This window comes from Bubalus bubalis, chromosome 18, assembly GCF_019923935.1.
Source record: "Bubalus bubalis isolate 160015118507 breed Murrah chromosome 18, NDDB_SH_1, whole genome shotgun sequence".
Lineage (NCBI taxonomy): Eukaryota > Metazoa > Chordata > Mammalia > Artiodactyla > Bovidae > Bubalus > Bubalus bubalis.
In genome coordinates, this window is record NC_059174.1 from 18,461,197 (window position 1) to 18,473,973 (window position 12,777).

Consider the following 12,777-nt stretch of genomic DNA (forward strand, 5'->3'; position numbering starts at 1 on the left):
ATTTATTGGGAACTCACTCAGTTTTTGCTTCCCTGGTGGCTCAGGTGGCAAAGAATCTGCCTGCAATGTGGGAGACCTGGGTTCGATCCTTGGGTTGTGAAGACCCTCTGGAGAAGGAAATGGCGACCACTCCAGTAGTCTTGCCTGGGAATTCCCATGGACTGAGGAGCTGGCGGGCTATAGCCCATGGGGATCGCAAAGAGTTGTACACAACTAAGCGACTTTCACTCACTCACTCACTCACTCACTCAGTTTGGTGATTTGCTGGTGGATGCCTTACCCAGATGCCTTTGAGGGTCATAGTTCCCACCTCTGGCTTCTCACTGCAAAGAACTGTGTGACAATCTGAGTTCATTCTCTGCATGCGGGAGGGTGACTGGCCCCACATGGGGGCAGGCCTGAAGTGTCCCAGGAGCAGCCTGCAGTGGGGGACTGCTGGGAAGTGGTGCATGAATCCCCCTCGGGGGGGATACCCCTCAGGCAGGTCCTTGGGTCCAGGTGGGATGAAACCCCTTTCATCCATTGCCGTCATCTGCTTGGTAGCCTGTCCTTGGATGCCTTCTCCTCTTGCCTCACTTCCCTAAGTCCCTACTGATATGTCCTGGAACCACTTCCCTGATAAGCTGCTTGCGCTCATGTTCTTGTCGCAGGGTCTGCTTCAGGGGAACCCATCCTGGGGCACCATGTGTCATCCCTTTGGCTTCTGAAGGAGACTCATCTGATGGGACTGGAGCTGGGTCTGATGATGCTTTCTGATCCCTCCCGACCCAGGGCTTGGCACAGTGTGAAGGGGTCTCCAGGGTTTCAACTTTTCTGGTGGAGGAGTCAATGTGAAAATCCAGATCCAAGGCATGCATGGTCAGTCACTCAGTCTCATCAGACTCTTTGTGACCCCATGGACTGTAGCCCCTGCCCCTGACCGCCCCGCCCCCACCCCCCGGCTCCTCTGTTCATTGGATTTCCCAGGCAAGAATGCTGGAGTGGGTTGCCATTTCCTACTCCAAGGGATCTTTCCACCCCAGGGATTGAACCTGTGTTTCCTGCCTTGGCAGGAGGATTCTTTATCACTGTGCCACCTGGGAAGCCCTCGGATCCAAGGAGGCATCAGTCAAATGTTGGAGGGCAGGCGGAGATGCTGGGGTCTACAGGTACTGTGTCCTCTTAAATCTGCAGGCCTAGCCCCCTGTCTCCTGAGCCCCAGACCTGTGCATCTGACCAGACATCTCCACCTGGACTGAAACTCAAAATATAATATCGCCCAAGTCCAACCTGCCTCCTCTTGGGCAATGAAGGAGGACACTGGTGCCAACCTTCTTTCCTTAGGCACAGGGTCTTGTTGGTACTCTGTACATCCTTCCCAAAGCTCTCCACTTCTCCCTACCTCTCCTGACACCTGCCTGGCCCCTGCCAGCATCACCTCTCCCCTCCAGTCCTGTGACCTTACAACCATTCTTCTGAAGCAAACTTGGCCACATTGCTCCCCATTGAAAGGCCTCCACTGTGGCTTTCCATCTTTATCAAGAGAAAACACAGATACTCCTTGGTGTAGCCAAGAAGCTCCCCCTGACCACGTCCATCCTGAAAACTGGTCCCCATCCAACCTCCAGGTCCCATACTGTCTCCTCCCTTTAAGACCCAGAAGCCCAGGGCAGGAGTGCCCTCAGTTCCTTGAACTCCCTTTCTTTCATCCGCTGGCTTATCATAAGCTTTCTGTCTGCTCCAACCCTTCCTCCCTCCGCCCCTGGCCGACCTGGACTCATCCTTGAGGTTTAGCTTGAATGCCACTTCCCTGGAGCGGGTGCCTCTGGATCCCTGGCCTGGATTACAAAAGCCTGTTTTCTCATGAACCCCTGTGGTGATGTCGATCTCCTGAATTATAACCTGTTATTTGATCACGTTGCTCTCGCGTGAGGCAAACTTTCTTCAAGCAGAGGCAGCCTCTGAATTACTCCTTGCTGTATCCCTGGCCTCTGGGGAGGTTGTGGTTTCAGGGGAGTAACTCAGGCGGTGGAAGGGTGACTTTTCTCGGGCCTGGCTTGGAGGAGTGCATCCAGGGAGCTCAGCTTCTGGCTCTCCTGGAGGAGATAGAAGGTTTGCAGCCTTTGTGTTCCCCAGAACATCTCATTCAGGCCCTTCACGGAGAGAGAGGGGCTCAAGGAATGGTGAGGGGGAGGGAGAGAGGGCAGGAGAAGAAAGGAAGCCCTAATCCGTGGCCCAGAAGAAATGAACATCTCTGACTTCCCCGTATCCCTGATCTAAGTAGGTCACACGGAAGAACTCGGAGTTCCTGTCAAAGTTTCAGGCAGAAACAATAACTTGGTTTTGACCTTGCTCTCTTCAAAAAGCAAGTTGCTGCTGAGCTGCAACATCAAAAAGAATAAATAATTGTTTTTCTTTTTTGTTGTTATGATATGGATCATCTGAGCGGTTAGTGGTAAGCAAGCGGCTTTGATTCGGCTCTGGCTCCCCAGCGCTTCAGCCCCTCTTTATGTCAGCAGGCTCCTGTTCCCACCCCAGGATAGCAGAATCCCTTGATTAAATTCATATTTGTTTTAATCTTTCCCTGTGTCTGATCTCGAGCTCAAAGATGGTCAGGGAAAAAAAAGCCGGCTGCCCCGCTGCGGCCACGGGGAGAGCCCGTGTCAAGCCCCACGCTGTTTGTTCTGTCCGGCGCGATAAGGCAGCCAGCCCGCGGTGCCCTGCCAGGCCCGCCATGCCAGGCCCCAGTTCCTGCACCACCGGCGGCTACTGGGGCGGCCCGCCGAGCTGCCAGGCCGCAGGTGAGAGCGAGGAAGGTGGGGGACCAGGCAGCTGGCCACATCGGCCGTGGCCTGCGGTTGGACCCTCATGCTGCACTTGGCGTGCTGGAATTCTCTCTAAACATCTTGAAGCTGAGAAAAGTATGGACCTTAGGTGCATGGAATGGAGTCGGTTCGTAGCAGGCTGCTATCATTTGTCTCTGTTTTATAGCCTCCCCCTGCCTGCCGCGGGTCACTTTCTTCCTTCCCCACATTCTGCCAGCATGGAGGCAGGCAGCCTTTCCATGTGTTGGGTAAACATGCTTAAGCGCATAATGTTGCTTTGTATGTGGATGTCTGTTTCTTCTCTTTTTATGGTGCTAAGATACCTTGCAATGCGGGAGACCTGGGTTCGATACCTGGGTCGGGAAGATCCTCTGGAGAAGAGATTGGCTACCCACTGCAGTTTTTTTGCCTGGAGAATTCTATGGACAGAGGAGCCACCAAGTCCATAGGCCACAAAGAGTTGGACATGACTGAGTAACTAACACTTTCACCTCCTTTTTTTTTTCCTTTCCCAAAATACATATAAAATTTACCTTTTTGGTGCATGAAATTTTAGACTAGAGAGAAGCATTATGTTCTGTACAGTGTAGCAGTCAAGAGTACAGGCTCCGCGCTCAAGTTGCCTGAGTTCAAAACCCCGGCTTAGTTACTGGCTAGTGGTTACTTAGCCATTTGGAGGCTCAGTGTCTCTATCTGTGAAATGGGATTGTCTACTTGTTGCTACATCATAGAGCTGCCTGGCATGTGCTTAATTGCTGTCATGTCCAACTCTTTGTGACCCTGTGGACTATAGCCCACCAGGCTCCTCTGTCCATGGAGCTCTCCAGGCAAGACTACTGGAGTGGGTAGCCATTTCCTTCTCTAGGGGATCTTCCCAACCCAGGGATTGAACTTGGGTCCCCTGCATTGCAGGTGGATTCTTTACCATCCGAGCCACCAGGGAAGCCCAATGCTTTACAAGGGTTAGCTATTTTCATTATTCTTGTATTTTTTGGTTCTTTATCACTCAGCCCAATATCGAGAACTACCCATACTGCTGTTTTTTGCTTTTAATTGTATTCTATATTATGTATCACCTGCATTTTGCTTTTTGATTCCCTAGAAATGAATGCTTACTGGGCAGGGCACCAGTGAGCAGCCCTTGTGGATCAGTGGGAGGATTTCTTCCTGATGTGAGGTCACTGGGTCCTAGGTCAGGGTTGGCAAACTTTCCGTGGAGAGTAAGACAGTAGATGTTTTTGGCTTTGTGGTCCATCCAGCTTCTGTTGCAATTACCCAGCTCTTTCGTTGCAGCACTAAAGCAGCCATAGACCATATGTAAATGAATGTGCATGGCTGTATTCTAACAAACCTTTATTTACAAAAACAGGGTCTGGCCAGATTTGACCTGCAAGCTTGCAGACCCCTGAGCCAGGTCCTAAGTAGACCCAACGTTGCTGAATCCCTCCAATTGCTCTCAGATGGGCCACACAGTCTATTCTGTTAGCAGTGCTGATGAGTTCCTGTCTCTCCATGTCCTCCTAGCGGGATTCTCCAAGTCACTGGTCCAGAGGACAAGGAGGAGCCAAGGGGACCCATGCCTCTGCTGTCATCCTCTGCTGCCTCTCTTGCCCTCACTCTCTGTGACTTTCTTTCACTGGGAGGTTTGGGTTGCTGACATCTGTTGGTTGAGACCTTGCCTTGTGAAGTTTAAGCTGTGTACCTGGCACATAAACCATTGTCACTGCCATCTATTGTGTGCCAGGTGCTGTGCTAAGCATTGTACGAGTGTTAGCCCTCTCGGTATCCCAACGACCCTGTGAAGTAGGTACCAGCGGAATTTGCTTTTTCAGATGAGGACTCTAAAGCTCAGATAGGTGGAGTGACTTGCCCAAGATCACAGGGCTGAGACAGATAGAGGCAGCACAGGAGATAACATCTGCTTAACACCAAGTCGAATTCCACTCTAATCCCTCTCCCTGGGGCTCTGTGGGAAGCAGGGTGCATCTGTAACCAGCTGAGGCAGGTCCAGGAAGCCCAAGCAGGGGCTCCTCCATGTAAAGTGCTTAGCACAGTGCCTGGCACACAGGAAATGGGAGGTAGGAAGGTGCAGAGCAAGAAGGGGTAAGAGTTGATAGCACATTCGGCTCTAAGATGCCCTGTGGAAGTGCGGGCACCTCCGTCTAAGGAGCCTGCACTGGCAGTCCTGACACTGAAACCCAGGGTGGAAAATTCTTCTGTGGAATCAGCAACCCGAGAGCCGCCTGCGATGAGGGAAGGACTTGGAGCAGAAAGGGCAGAGGCTCAACCGCGTGTGTGTGTTGAGGAGCGAGGCCTGTGTCTGGACCACCCTGGATCCCCTCTGTGCTTAGAGTTGTGCCTGGCATTTAGTGAGAGGAAGCAAATAAGTCGCTTGAATGTGAACTAATACAAATGGTATTTTCCAGCCATTTAAAAAAAGTATATCTTTATTGACATGTAATGTACCTAGGGGAAAATGCATGAATCATCAGAGTATGATAAATTTTCACAAAGTGAGTACCGAGAGCAAGAAATAGAACTTCACCAGCACCCCAGAAACCTCTTTCATGTCCCCTCCCAGATACCTCCCACTCTCCTGGCTTCTAACAACATGACTTAGTTTTGCCTGGTTGTGAACTTGAACTTGCTATAAATGGAATTATCAGGGAATATTCTTTTGTGCTTGGTCTTTTACTCAACACTCTGTTTGAGATTCATCCATACTGTTGGTTAGGTGTAGTTTTATTTGCTTATTTTCATTGATGAAGAAGTATACATATATATGTGTATTTCTTCACTTACATAGCTTTCTTGTTGGCTCAGTGGTAAAGAATCCATGTGCCAATGCAGGACATGCAGGAGATGTGGGTTTGATCTCTGGGTTGGGAAGATCCTCTGGAGGAGGAAATGGCAACTCACTCCAGTGTTCATGTCTGGACAATCCTGTGACAGAGGAGCCTAGCAGCCTACAGTCCATGGGGTCACAAAGAGTCGGACATGACTTAGTAACTAACAGCAATAATATATATACACACATAGTCTCATATAAATAAATTAAATAATTGAATAAATAAATTCAACTGTGATATATATATATATATATATGGATATATATATATATATATATATATATATATATATATATGGATATATATACATATCCATATATATCGACCCAGTCTACTGTTTCTGGGCATTTAGGTAATTTCCCTTTTTTGGACTATTGTGCATAATCCTTCTATAACTTTCTTACATGGATCTTTAGGTGGTCACATGCATGAGTTTCTATTGGGTATACATGTAGGTGTGGAATAGATGGGTCCTAGAGGGGCAAGTGTTTAGCTCTATGTAGATGCTGCCAAGCAGTTCATGTTCCCATCCTAGCACGTGAGAGTTCTGTTTGCCCTAGACTGCATTAGGGCTTGCAACCAGCCACTGAGTTTTCAGGTGTCCTTAAACTTCACCAGCCTGTGGCTTCAAATGAGGTCACCCTAACACATCTACTGGACTCTTCCTGATTAGATGGTTCCTCCCTTCCCACCTTCCTTCATAGAACTATAGTGCATTTGTCAACCCATCATAATGACAACATTTATTCAGTAGTTGCTAGGTATGTGGTACAAGTAGTGTACAAAAATTAGCTGATTTAATCCACACAACAACCCTTAGAAGTAGGTATGTGTGTGTGTGTTAGTTACTCAGTTGTGTCCGACTCTTTGTGATCCCATGGACTGTAGCCCACCAGGCTCCTCTGTCCATGGAATTCTCCAGGCAAGAATACTGGAGTGGGTTGCCATTTCCTCCTTTGGGGGATCTTCTCGACCCAAGAATCAAACCTGGGTCTCCTTCCTGCATTGTGGGAGGATTCTTTACCGTCTGAGCCACTAGGAAATTCCCATGAAGTAGGTATACCTAATATCATCCCATTTTACACATGAGGAAATGGAGACACAGAGATGGGAAGTAACTTATTCAAGAGAACACAGCTGAGAAGTGGCAGTGCTGGTATTAAATGCCATTAAGGCTGTCTTCAGAGCCTCTCTCGTTAAGCATCATCTCACACTACCAAGTAGCTCAATCTTGTGCCATAGCCTCTGGGCCACCACTTCTCCCAGGCCCTCCATGAAGCCACACTCTCCCTGTGCTGCTCAGGCAGTGCCTTTATGGTATCTTGTGTTTTCAGGCCACTATCTGGTGCTGGTCTGGGCCCCCTTCCCTGGAGACCCTTAGGCTGCCGTCCGGTGAGCTGCGAGGCTCACGTTCCATAGGAAGTGGGTAGGCGGATGGGCCCCTGGACTGAGTCAGAGGACCCATAGCAGAGATGCATGAGCCCTTGGGTGTCTCAGCTCCTGTTGCCATGATCACTGGCTTGAGAGGAGGAGAAGCTTGTTTAAGAGCCAGCAGGGCAAGAACCATTATTCCTCGCCCACTCTCAGGCTCAGTTACCATGTCTGGCTCATAACATCAGACTTACCTTTCCTTTAGGGGGATTTATATTTTCAGGGTCCCATTCAGTCTGGGTTCTGGTTTCATACAATGGAAATGGGTGTCGGCAAACTTAAGCAGAAGATGAATGGAAGGAAAGAATGTTGGTAGCTTGTAGAATCAATAGAAGATTGGAGTCCTCTGAAGTAAAGGCCAGAATCCAGGAACGAGGGATGTTCTTTCAAAATAGGAAGGACATTTGAATTCTGAGTAGGGAGGAGGCGGAGGGGAGAGAGAGAGAGAGAGAGAGATCCTGAGAATTTGGCATCAGCCACCACCCTCTTAGCCTGTTAATACGCTGAGTATGCCATAACCTGCATCCTTGTCCTCTCCTGGGAAGCCGTTTAGCCCTAGACCTGACCCCTATGTAAATTGGTTGTCACCAACAGGAAGCCCAGGAAGGCTATTGCAGGTCTCCCCAGGGGTTGCAGGATACCTTAAGTAACTTCCATTGTGAGTTGCTTTTTTTTGCAACAGTGACTTGGCTGCTTGAAACAAAAAATAGCTAAATGAAGGACTCAGTGCTTTTCCGACAAAGATTTGCCCAACTGAAGTCCCAGCAGCATCCAACAGTGAGGGACACGTACCGGGCAAGAGCTCCAGGCACGCCTCTGATGAATGGAACGTTGAACTTAGAAATGATTTATGCAGCAATTTCTCACCTCTTTATTTCTCATTCCAATCTTAAGATAACATTTAAAACCTTAACGTTGTTTTCAGGAACAGCCAATAAAAGAAATTGTTCATGCCCTTGTTACTGTTGGAAGTTTTGTTTTTCTTTGTGGAAACTACTTGAATGCAAAGTCAATATGCAATAAAAGTGTGAGAAATATTGCTGAATATATAAAGTAAGCAGTATTGGATTTAAATGCATTTTAAAAATTTAAAGGCAAAAATAGATTGCAGATAGTAGTCCCTGAAAGAAGTTTTACAAAGTTGTAAAACAACAACAAAAAATCACCATTGGGTGCAGCCAAAGTTATTAAGGAAAATTTTCATTTTGACCCTTCATTTCACTGAGCTCTAGAGACAAATTAAAAAATTTATGGCAACATTGGAAAGCACCTGCAGCAGCCAAGACTCCTTGAAAATGATTTTGAAATTTAAAAATGGAAAGCTGAACAAAAAGACTGACAAGCACTTCTTAAAAAATGTTATACGAGAGTAGAATTTAAAGAAACCAAGAGTCCCGCAAATTCTGAAAACAGCTGAGGATGCTTTAAGTGTGGCCAAACTATCTACTAGTGAAAAAAACATCAATCCAAGAGATATTAACCAAAAAAGAAAGGAAGGAAAACCAGCGACTCCTTCTGACAATGTGTTGCCTTGACCATTCCTCCATCTGCCAGTGCACCTGTAGCTGTAGACGTCTACCGAACACGTGAAGGATGCTGGTGGGGCCTGGGCGCACCACGCACCCCCACCTCTCCAGGGCCGGGTCTGGCTCTGGCTCTGCCCACTGAGTCACTGCTGCTGTCCCATCCTTGTTTCTAAATTTTCTGTCAAGACTACTTACTCTGTTTGAACATGTCTCTTGCTTCTTCTTTAGGAACTCCATTTCTGTGTGGCCAAATAGCTCCACTTGAGGAGGGAAACCTCCTTTTTTACGGAACAATGCTGGCTAATAAAGGGAGGAATGAGACAATTAGAAAATAGAAAATGGCCATTTTGCAACTATCAATGAAAGAATTGATTTAGCCAAGTATTGTCAATGGGTGTTGGAAGCATTAGGTAAAAAGTTGACCGAGAACTGAATTTTTGCACAGTATCAGGGTACCAACCCTTGAGTCTACTTGCAAAAGGAAATATATAATTGCATAAAGGCAAGATCTGTCTGTTGCCACTTTATCCTGGAATCAAATTGAACATCACTAATCTGGGCATTCTGGTGTTCCTCCCAATGGGACGTTACAGTGAAGTACAGAGTTTCACCTTTGAAGAAGTGTTCTTGACAATGATGTTGAACCAGCCTCTAGTCAACTCTTTTTTTTTTTTTTTTCCTGACTGCATGGCTGGACATGTGGGGCCTTAGTTCCCTAACCTGAGATCAAACTGTGCTTCCTGTGGTGGACATATAGTGTCCTAACCACGGGACTACCAGGGAATTCCCACTGACTCACTCTAGCCCTAACTGATGTAATAGAGAACAGAGGACAAATTAATGACGCCACAAGGGAACAGTCAGATAGACATATACAGAATGTGCCATATTCCTTAAGATAAAGAGTAAGCAGTGACAGATTTTATTTTCTTGGGCTCTAAAATCACTGTGGCTAGTGACTGCAGCCATGAAATTAAAAACACTTGCTCCTTGGAAGGAAAGCTATGACCAACCTAGACAGCATATTAAAAAGCAGAGAAATTACTTTGCCTGCAAAGGTCCACATAGTCAAAGTCATGGTTTTTCCAATGGTTGTGTACAGATGTGAGAGTTGGACCATAAAGAAGAATGAGTGCTGAAGAACTGATGCCTTCGAATTGTGGTGATGAAGACTCTTGAGAGTCCCTTGGACTGAAAGAAGATCAAACCAGTCAATCCTAAAAGAAATCAACCCTGAATATTCATTGGAAGGACTGATGATGAAGCTAAAGCTCAAATACTTTGGCCACCTGATGCAAAGAGATGACTTATTGGAAAAGATCCTGATGCTAGGAAAGATTGAAGGCAAAAGGAGAAGAGGGCAGCAGAGGATGTGATGGTTAGACAGCATTGCTGATGGACATGAATTTAAGCAAACTCCAAGAGACAGTGAAGGACAGGGAAGCCTGGTGTGCTGTAGTCCATGGGATCGCAAAAATTTAGACATGACTTAGTGACTGAACAACAACAACAATCTTTAACAAAGTCAGTGTCAGTTTTGTTAGACAGATCATGGCACTGTGGGAAATTATTCTTGTTTGTGTGTGTGTGTGTGTTAGTCACTCAGTCGTGTCTGACTCTTTGTGACCCCATGGACTATAGCCCAACAGGCTCCTCTGTCCATGAGCTTTTCCAGGCAAGAATGCTGGAGTGGGTTGCCGTTTCCTTCTCCGGGGGATCTTCTTGACCCACGGATTGAACCTAATGCATGTTTGACAATGCCTGTTCAAGTATTACTGTCATGATGCCTGCAATTTACTTTCAAATGGTTCAGCAAAAAGAAAAAAAAAAAAAAAAACGGGGGGTGAAGCAAATATGTTAAATCTGGAGGAATTTTTTTGGATGTTTATTTTGCTGCTTTGTTTTTCTGTGTATTTCAAACATGTCTTCAAAAAAACTTAAAAATATTCCAGTGCATATGAAAACTTTTAAACCTCTTAATAGTCTGGTCACAAATAGCAAAAATATAGGGCAGTGACTAAAGTAGAGGAGAAAAGGGGGCTAATGCTATAAAATGCTGACTTTACAGCCCCCACAGCAACAATAACCTCAGGGAGACGTGGGTGGTGGGATCTGGGGGTGACTTTGCCACAGTGCGTGAGATTCCCCCATGCTGGTGGCCCACCAGCTCTTATGGGAACTATTGCAGGGGTTTATGGCTAGGTTTACGAAATTCATCCAATACTTTGGCTCCTGCACAAGAAACACACATGTGCTCTTGGGAAGGTAAGTGTGCCCATGGAAAATCTTTTTTAAAAAACCTCAAAACCAACAACTCCCCAGTCCTGTAAAATGTAGGTGGAGCCTACAAATTGTGTCTCACTCTTCCCCATTCTCCTGATTTTAGGGTCACCTCCCCTGAGGTTGGGGCAGCCATGGCTTGCCCTTAGATTCAGAAGCTGTGATTCTTGATCTTGGCTGCTAAGAAAGCCCTGTGTAACCTTGAACAAGTGATTTGCCTCCTGGGGGATTAGATTTCTCACCAGTAAATAAAGAAAAACAAAATTTGTCTCTTAAGAGGTTTTTTTTTCTTTTTTAGTGCAACTTACATAACATATTAAAGTGAACAATTCAGTAGCATTTAGTTCATTCTCTGTAGAACAGCCACCACGACCATCCCTCTGCAAAGCTTTTTCATCTTCCCAGGTGGAAACTCTGTATCCCTTAATCAACAACTTCATATTTATATTCTCTCTTTCCCACCATTCCTAGAAATGAGCCATCAGCTTTCTGCCTCTATGGCTTTACCTATTCTGGATATTTCATATCAATGGAATCATACTATATGTGCCCTTTTATGTCTGGCTCACTTCACATGATATTTCCAAGGTTCATCCATGGTGTACCCTGTGTCAGGGTACATATAATATTGTATGTATATACCACAATGTGTTCACCCATTCAACTGTCAATGGACATTTATTTGGGTTATTTATACCCTTAGGCTATTGTGAATAATACTGCTATGGACATGAATGGACAAGTATTTGTTTGAGTTCCTGTTTTCAGTTCTTTTGAGTTTATATCTAGGAGTGAAACTGGTCAATCATATGGTGATTCTATGTTTAATTTTTGAAGAGCTGCCAAACTGTTATCCACAGTGACTGAACTGTTTTACATTCCCAGCAGCAAAATTTGAGGGTTCTAATTTCTCCAAATCCTCACCAACACTTGCTATTTTATTTTTTTTTAATGTAACTCTCCTAGTGGGTGTGAAGCACTATCTCAATGTGGTTTTGTGGATGGAGGAGCCTGGTGGGCTGCAGTCCATGGGGTCGCTAAGAGTCGGACACGACTGAGCGACTTCACTTTCACTTTTCACTTTCATGCATTGGAGAAGGAAATGGCAACCCACTCCAGTGTTCCTGCCTGGAGAATCCCAGGGACGGAGGAGCCTGGTGGACTGCCATCTATGGGGTTGCACAGAGTCAGACATGACTGAAGCGACTTAGCAGTAGCAAAGGAGATCAGCCCTGGGTGTTCTTTGGAAGGAATGATGCTAAAGCTGAAACTCCAGTACTTTGGCCACCTCATGCGAAGAGTTGACTCATTGGAAAAGACTCTGATGCTGGGAGGGATTGGGGGCAGGAGGAGAAGGGGACGACAGAGGATGAGATGGCTGGATGGCATCACTGACTCGATGGACATGAGTCTGATTGAACTCTGGGAGTTGGTGACGGACAGGGAGGCCTGGCGTGCTGCGATTCATGGGTTCGCAAAGAGTCGGACACAACTGAGTGGCTGAACTGAACTGAACTGAACTGAATGACTAGTGATGTTGAAATCTTTTAATGTACTTTTTGGCCATTTGTATATCTTCTTTGGGAAAATGTCAAGCCCTTTGTCCATTTTTTAAAAAACATATATATTTTACTGAAGGAGAGTTGACTTGCAGTGTTTCAGGTGCGCAGCAAGATGATTCAGTTATACAAATACAAATACATTATTTTAATTTTTTTAAGCAAGTATATTATTTTTGAAATTATTTTCCATCATAGGTTATTACAAGATATTGACCATAGTTCCCCATGCTGTACAGTAAACCTATGTTGCTTGTCATATGCACTTTTTAATTAGAAATCTAGCATTCTATTCATACTAAGTCAAACAAATAGAATACAAATGTCA